Genomic DNA, 7,324 nt, shown 5'->3' on the forward strand with positions numbered 1-7,324 from the left:
ATTTTTCTTGTAGTGCAATTTTTTTTTAAAAAAAAACCTCTTTCTGTAAGCAGAAGACACTTCTTGCATACAGAAGCAAACCTCTGGCTCCAACCTGCTGTTTCTCAAAGCCACTAATTAGTAAGTAAATTTTAATTAAAACTGCTCCCTGTGCCAATGTTAAGTCTTCATGACATGATTGTAAACAGTCTGCACAATTTCTTGGTTTCAGGTTCATTTTCTGCCAAAAGCATTTGGTTGTGTGTTGTTGTTGTTGTTGTTGTTTTGAGCTGTCAATTATTGTACTCGTCTTGAAAATCTTAAACTATAAATTAATTAGCATTAAAAACAAGTAAGCCAATCTGTTCGAAATAGTTTAGTGTAACAGCCCGACCTGTGGCTCTGGTATCAGGTAGCTTTTGACTCTTCAACATGATATAATTCATGCTCTTGCAACTGGAATGCAGAATTCCTTGCTGCTGCTACCATAGCAAGCCCAATATCGTATAAGTAGGGTAGTTGGGTGAAAAACAGGACAGGCCTCCTGCATCTTTAACATCTGGGTAGAATATGGATTTTCAGAGGCTGCTCCACAGCATTAAAGCTACAGGAGCCCTGATTTCACCTGTCCACTCTGGAATGTTTGGAACAATGGCAATAGAGTTTCAAAAATTAAAATAAGAGATACTGAGATGAAGAAAAGCTGTTCTGAAATAAAAGACTTGGGGCATATGGAATTGAACAAGTTATAACAAAAAGATAGCTGGGGTCTGATGAAAGCTATAATGTTATTAATGGTGAGAAGGTCGTCGTCGTCCCCCTTCTTCTCGCATGGAATTCAGGGTCACCCTGAAACAGTAAATTCAGGGCAAAATTAAGGAGTTATTCATACAACATGGAATTCAAGGCAGGACTATGAGATACAGAAGGTCAGGAGATTTGATCTCCAGGCCACATTTTTGCATGCTAAAAGAGGCCAGGATTGGACTGGGTCAGGGAATTAGCACGGAGGATGGAGAACACAGATAGATCCCTCTGCCACAGTCCCAGTTCAAAGCCCCCACCCCCTCAACTGTTTTCCAGTAAAAGATATCAGGGAGATCCACTTGTGTATCTTTAATATTGAACCTAATGTAGCATTCACTGTCACACTTTGGGAAAATATGCAATGTAACTGAGAGAAGAAAGAGGAGGAGAAGAAAGCTTTGGTAAGACCAGGGGAATTTCTTTGCAGATGGGTTGACAAATCAATATTTGAAAGAAGCACGCATCTCACTTTGCAGCTACATGGTGAACACTAGCACATGTCTCTGTGTGCTTGTTTTTTGGCCACACTTCTAATGTCTCGTCCTCCCAAGTCATCACGGAGAAATGGCGAGATCTGCCAAAACACATGGGTATCCTTGGGCGACTGCCCAATTGCGTTCTCAAATACCCTCCAGGAACACTTCTGTGGTTGGAAACAGCCTTGGTGGCAAACCACCATCTCATTATCAGAAGATTAAAAGAATGTCTGTTCAACCACTGAGAGTAAACAACCAACATCTTGGGTGCATCATCACATGATTTATCAAGGGGCGGATGTGTCTTCCCCTTCCCCTCCCACCCATCCCACATGAACATGTACAAATGTTAGCTCACATTTCAACTGTACATACATTAATGCTGCATGGTGCCATTCCTCTTAGCCACCCAAGTCCCTAGCATTTCTCCCCGTATCTTCATCGCAAAGCATTTCCTCTTTGTCTCATTCATCAATGCTGGAGTATATTTGAAACTCCACTTTCAAGGTGCTCCATGCAGCAACATCTAACAAAACAGATGTTCCTTTATCATCCTCTATCTGGCAAAGTCTTCTGTGCTGCAGATTTTTATTATATTCACTGTGAGCAGTGTTGTGTGCATGTTGAAATTCCCTTGTGGGCTGGTTTATGTGGGTAAAGTCGACGGTCAAATCAAACAATCTGTGGCTGCCATGGAGAAGCATTTTTCATAGGAATGATAAAGAATGTCTTGCGGCATCCAGTATGAACATATTCTGCCAAGATGTTTCCTCTCTCAAAGTTAAATGGAAAAGGGGAAAGGCTTGGTGTTGTGTGCTGAAAAGAAGAGCATGTGACGTAGCAGGGGACAATCTTTTTTTTTTCCATTTTGGGGAATGAAATCCCCAAAACAATGGGTTACCCCCCAACCCCTCCCATTTTTTATTTTTGTTGCTGCTGCATCACCCCAGCATAGAGCAGAAATATAATTCTCTCTTTCTGAAAAATATTCAATCAAAGGATGTTGGTCTGTCTTTGTGCCAGATATCTGACTGCTGCAATTTTGCAACACTTCTGTAAGATCAGTAGCAGTAGCAATGGCAGAAGCACAAACCCCTCAGTTCTGCTGAAAACCAGGAGCGCAAGCCTTGATCTCTAGCTGTTGTCTGGAAAGAAACAGAACTCAGCCTGGCCAGAAAGTGTACAGCATTACAGTCTCCCTCTAAGTCCTTTCATCTGTTTTCCCCTCCAAACTTGTGTTAACTTCATTTTAGGTTTGTTTTTTTAAGAAAAAAGCTCAATGGAGGGCCACCCCCCCTTTTTAAAGTACTGTATTGGCCCAAATATAAGCCACACCTTTAAAATTTACTGGGGGGGGGGAGAGAATACCCGAATATGAGCCGCTCCCTTAAAATTCCACAGGCACTCACACCTGTTCCATTTTACCGTATGCCTGTTTCAGCAGCGATATCGTACAAAAGCCAATATTCGGGCCAATATGGTATATATTTATTGCCAATTTTTATAGACTGATGTTCACTGTAGAGTATCACAAAGTGGGTTACACAGCTATCAATAAAACAATCAATAAAAAATGGTGTTTCAAACAAGCTAAAAACAAAGGTTAAAAATAAATAAATGAGCTCAATAAATAGGCATAGCGCAGCTTGCTTAAAATGCTTGCAGTCTGTGTCAGCTGCTTGAAGTTCAGTCAGTGGGGCGTGAATCTCAGCCGGGAAGGAGTTCTACAAAGTCAGGCCCACAATATTGAATGCATGGCCTCTGGCGGGTAGAAGCAATGCTTTTCTTCTAGAAAAAATGTTTCCGGGACTGCATATCCTCAAGTACCACCCCCCCCCAAAAAAAAAGCATTGGGTAAGAGCCACACATTTGGGCTTTTTAAGAACCACTAACAAAGGTCGTACTCACACCATAGAAGCATCCCTATCTGATTCACCAAGAGAGCAAAGTTATGAGAAATAACAGATTTTGTATTGTTTAGAAAGGTTAAAGTTGACACAACTTTTAAAAAAAGAAAAAAACCTTAAAGTGCGACACACTTTACGCATGGCTCCTTAATGCCACACGCTCTGAAATGGGCCAGGGAAGACTGTGGTTTTTAGGCCATCTTATGCATTTGATCTTTGGGATAATTGTTCAGAATGAATCACTGAACATTTTGAGCCTCATCCATGACTAAACAAAACTTATTTTTTTGAAAAAATGTTGAGGGGCTGATTGACTGATGACAAATCTGATGCTAAGAACTAAGAGTAACGATGACTCTACACATATTTTCTTTGCCTCTCTCTGGTGACTCACAAACAGGCAGAATAAGCTGTTCCTAACAGAAATGCATGTTCCATACCTGTAAGGCAAGGGGAATGGGATGAAATTGGATGCTTGACCTCTTCCCAGCATTTCAGCTCTTAGTATCTAAGAGACGCTGTTGAATTTTGGGACTGGGGAATTCAAAGTACAAATCTCTGCAGTTATTAGCTCAGACGTTCCAGGTTAGAGATTATATAGCTTCAGCATTCTAGCACCTATTGGAAGCTGTCTCAATCTTAACACCCCTGAACAGGCTTTCTTACTCTTTACCCCTTGTGAGGTATGTTTTTGGAGAAGGGAAAAGGTCATAGGGAGCAGGGGCGGGCAGTGTCCTTGAGAGGAGGCTATAGATATTTACAGGCTTAATTGTGCAATGTAATTAATGTCAAAAGTGGGTGGAACGGACTTATGAATGCCTACATGAAACTTACAGGGACTGGAGAGAAGCTGATCTGCCCATTTCTGATGTTGATCTTTCTTCTGGAATATTTTAATTCCATAGTATTTATTTATTTATTAAATTTATATACCGCCCTATACCCAGAGGCCTCAGGGCAGCTCACAGAACAAAATCAAAACACAAAACCACAAAATACATACTCATCATAAATACAACTCAATCACCCCCATCCCCTCAAAACCCCACCTTTTAAAAGGGCATAGGAGGTCAATCAAATAAACCAAAGTTCTAGTTAAAAAGGAACATTTTTGCCTGGTGCCTAAAGGTGAATAATAATAATAATCATCATCATCTACCATTTGTACCCCGCCCATCTGGCCGGGCCTCTCCAGCCACTCTAGGCAGCCTCCAACGAAGACTAAAAATACATTAAAATGTCACACATTAAAAACTTCCCTGAACAGGGCTGCCTTCAGATGTCTTCTAAATGTCAGGTAATTGTTTATCTCTTTGACATCTGATGGGAGGGCATTCCACAGGGCGGGCACCACTACTGAGAAGGCCCTCTTCCTGGTTCCCTGTAGCTTTGCTTCTCGCAGTGAGGGAACCGCCAGAAGGCCCTCGGTGCTGGACCTCAGTGTCTGGGCAGAACGATGGAGGTGGTATAATGAAGGCACCAGGTGAACGTCCGTGGGGAGAGCATTCCACAGACGGGGAGCCACTGCAGAGAAGACCCCGTTCTCGTGTTGCCACCCTCCAGACCTCCCAAGGAGGAGGCACACGAGGAAGGGCCTCAGAAGATGATCTCAAATTCTGGGGAGGTTGATATGGAAAGAGGCGGTCCTTGAGGTATTGAGGTCCTAAGAAAGTTGTTGAATAGAGATGCTGCAGGGGACCCTAAATAAAGCTTTCCTTTATGGCTGGTGGGAGGAATTTTTGGCTCTCCAGATTTTGCTGAACTACAACCTTTTCTTTTTCAGGGGCTACTCAAGAGTATGCAGTACTGGCACCTCTTTTTTGTTGATACAGAGTGTGGCACTTACTGTAACACTGGCATAGGCAAACTCAGCCCTCCAGATGTTTTGGGACTACAACTCCCATCATCCCTAGCTAGCAGGACCAGTGGTCAGGGATGATGGGAATTGTAGTCTCAAAAAACATCTGGAAGGCCAAGTTTGCCTATGCCTGCTGTAACAACTTCATGGTGAGTATTGGCCATACTTGTTGGAAATAATGGAAGTTGTTGTTCAGCACCATCTAGAGCAGGGTTTCCCAAACTTGGGTCTCAAGCTCTTTTTGGACTACAGTTCCCATCATCCCTGATCACTGGTCCTGCTAGCTAGAGATAATGGGAGTTGCAGTCCAAAAACAGCTAGGGAAACCCTGATCTAGAAGGCAAGTAGTTCTCCAACCCTGCTTTAGGACAAAGGCTCAATCAGTTTCTTATGATGGTTTTCAGAGCTCCTTCATCTGGAATCTCAAGAAATTGCCTGAACGTATGTCAATTTTAAGCCATATTTTAAGCCAATATATTAAGCCAATTTTAAGCTGCTTTGCCACAGCTGCTTGTTGGACGTGAGGCTAAGCAAGGGAGCTGCTAAAAAACCCAGTGGTTACCTCAGGTTTCCCTGCTCCCCCTTATTCTATCTTAATGGAGATGAGATAAAATCAATAAGAGGGCCTCTTTGAATAGCATCCAGCCCTTGCATGCTTCTGTCAGAACACTCTCCCTCAATCGCTTGTGCGAGGAGATGAAAGCAGCAATATTTAAAGTTCTGCAACCATAATTGCATGTTTGGTTTGGAAAAGGATATGTGCACAGGAAGCCTATCTGCAATATGAGATGAATTTTATGTGTGTTGGGGGGGGGGGGACTTGGTGTTTACCGATGATGGAAAAGATTGATGTGATGACAGCAAAGACCGTCTCTGGCTATGTTAAAAAGCTACCATATGCTTCTTGTTTTTTTTTTTTTTTTTTTTTTTTAGGGGAAGTTTTACACTGGGCATTTTAGTCTGGAATGAAAGCAGAAGATGAGCCCTGCTGGGTCAGATCCTGGACCCACATCTAGTCAAGTGTCCAGTTCCTACCTGGCCCCAAAGGGGTGTGTGGCTTTGTGCACATTCCAAGCAAATTTGTGCAAAGCATCGGGGGGGGGGGGATCATGAGCATTGTGGAAGCCGCTGGACGCGACATGAAGTGCCTGCAGCTACTGTCCTGAAGGAAATAAATGTTTGTCTAATGCCTCACTGTGGGCTTCCTAGATACATATGGCTGGCTACTCTTAGAAATAAGACTGTTGTAGGCATTCGAAAAGAGGTGCTCCAAAAGGCAAATGCACACCCTTGGCTAGGCTGTGGGCCCTAATCACAGCCTGCTCTGAACAGAGTACAGTGGTACCTCAGGTTAAGTACTTAATTCGTTCCGGAGGTCCGTTCTTAACCTGAAACTGTTCTTAACCTGAAGACCACTTTAGCAAATGGGGCCTCCTGCTGCCGCCACACCGCCAGAGCCCGATTTCTGTTCTTATCCTGAAGCAAAGTTCTTAACCTGAAGCACTATTTCTGGCTTAGCAGAGTCTGTAACCTGAAGCGTATGTAACCCAAGGTACCACTGTACTGTATTGACCCGAATATAAGCCGCACCTTTGAAATTAAAGGGGGCAAAAGAAAAAAAGATAATACCTGGGCTGCTTCCTGGGGGGGGGGAGAGCTGTGTTGCTTTGCCTCTGGGGAGGGGGAGCTGTACCACTTTGCCTGTGGCCTCCCCCCTTCCTTACAATGGCTCAGGGGAGACTTGGGAGTGGCGGGTGGGCTGCGTGCCATTGCCCTGCGCTCCCAGCCTGCTTCCTGGAGGCAGGAAACCACGGCACTTTTCCGACAGCCTCTCCCCTCCCCCCTTCTTTCCAGTGGCTCGGGGGAGGCTTGGGAGCTGCGGTCAGCACAGGCCCCATTGTCCCACACCCGCAGCAGCCCTCGTGGGCAGCTATTTCAGCAGCGATACCGTAAGGTCGTGAATATAAGCCACACTTTCACTTTTCACAATCAGAATTTGGAAAAAACAACAACGTGTGGCTGATATTCAGGCCAATACAGTATACAGTGGTACCTTGGGTTAAGAACTTAATTCATTCTGGAGGTCCTTTCTTAACCTGAAACTGTTCTTAACCTTATGTAGCACCCTGCTTGTGGTTAACGCTTAGCTGGAATGAAATATTCAACGCAGCAATAGAGAAATAAAAATAAAAATTTATTTGTCAGACAAATAAATGATAGGCACAGTGGTATATGGTTACCAAAGCCCTGCCCCTTCCAGCCCTGATGGCCAGCACTTATATTTCCTCAGCCCAGCC

The 7,324-nt window shown here is 43.8% G+C and overlaps 1 long non-coding RNA gene across 2 annotated transcripts in view; it reads left to right on the plus strand.

Annotated features, from left to right (window-relative positions):
- The window catches only part of LOC307206636, a 28,945-nt gene extending 22,478 nt beyond the window's left edge, over window positions 1-6,467 (plus strand). For both annotated transcript variants that reach the window (XR_013834442.1, XR_013834443.1), the window contains exon 3: window positions 5,961-6,467. This is a non-coding gene — a long non-coding RNA (uncharacterized lncRNA). The remainder of the gene's footprint in view (window positions 1-5,960) is intronic.
- Window positions 6,468-7,324: the final 857 nt, after the last annotated feature.

Source organism: Podarcis cretensis (genome assembly GCF_951804945.1).
Source record: "Podarcis cretensis genome assembly, chromosome: 17".
Taxonomy (NCBI): domain Eukaryota; kingdom Metazoa; phylum Chordata; class Lepidosauria; order Squamata; family Lacertidae; genus Podarcis; species Podarcis cretensis.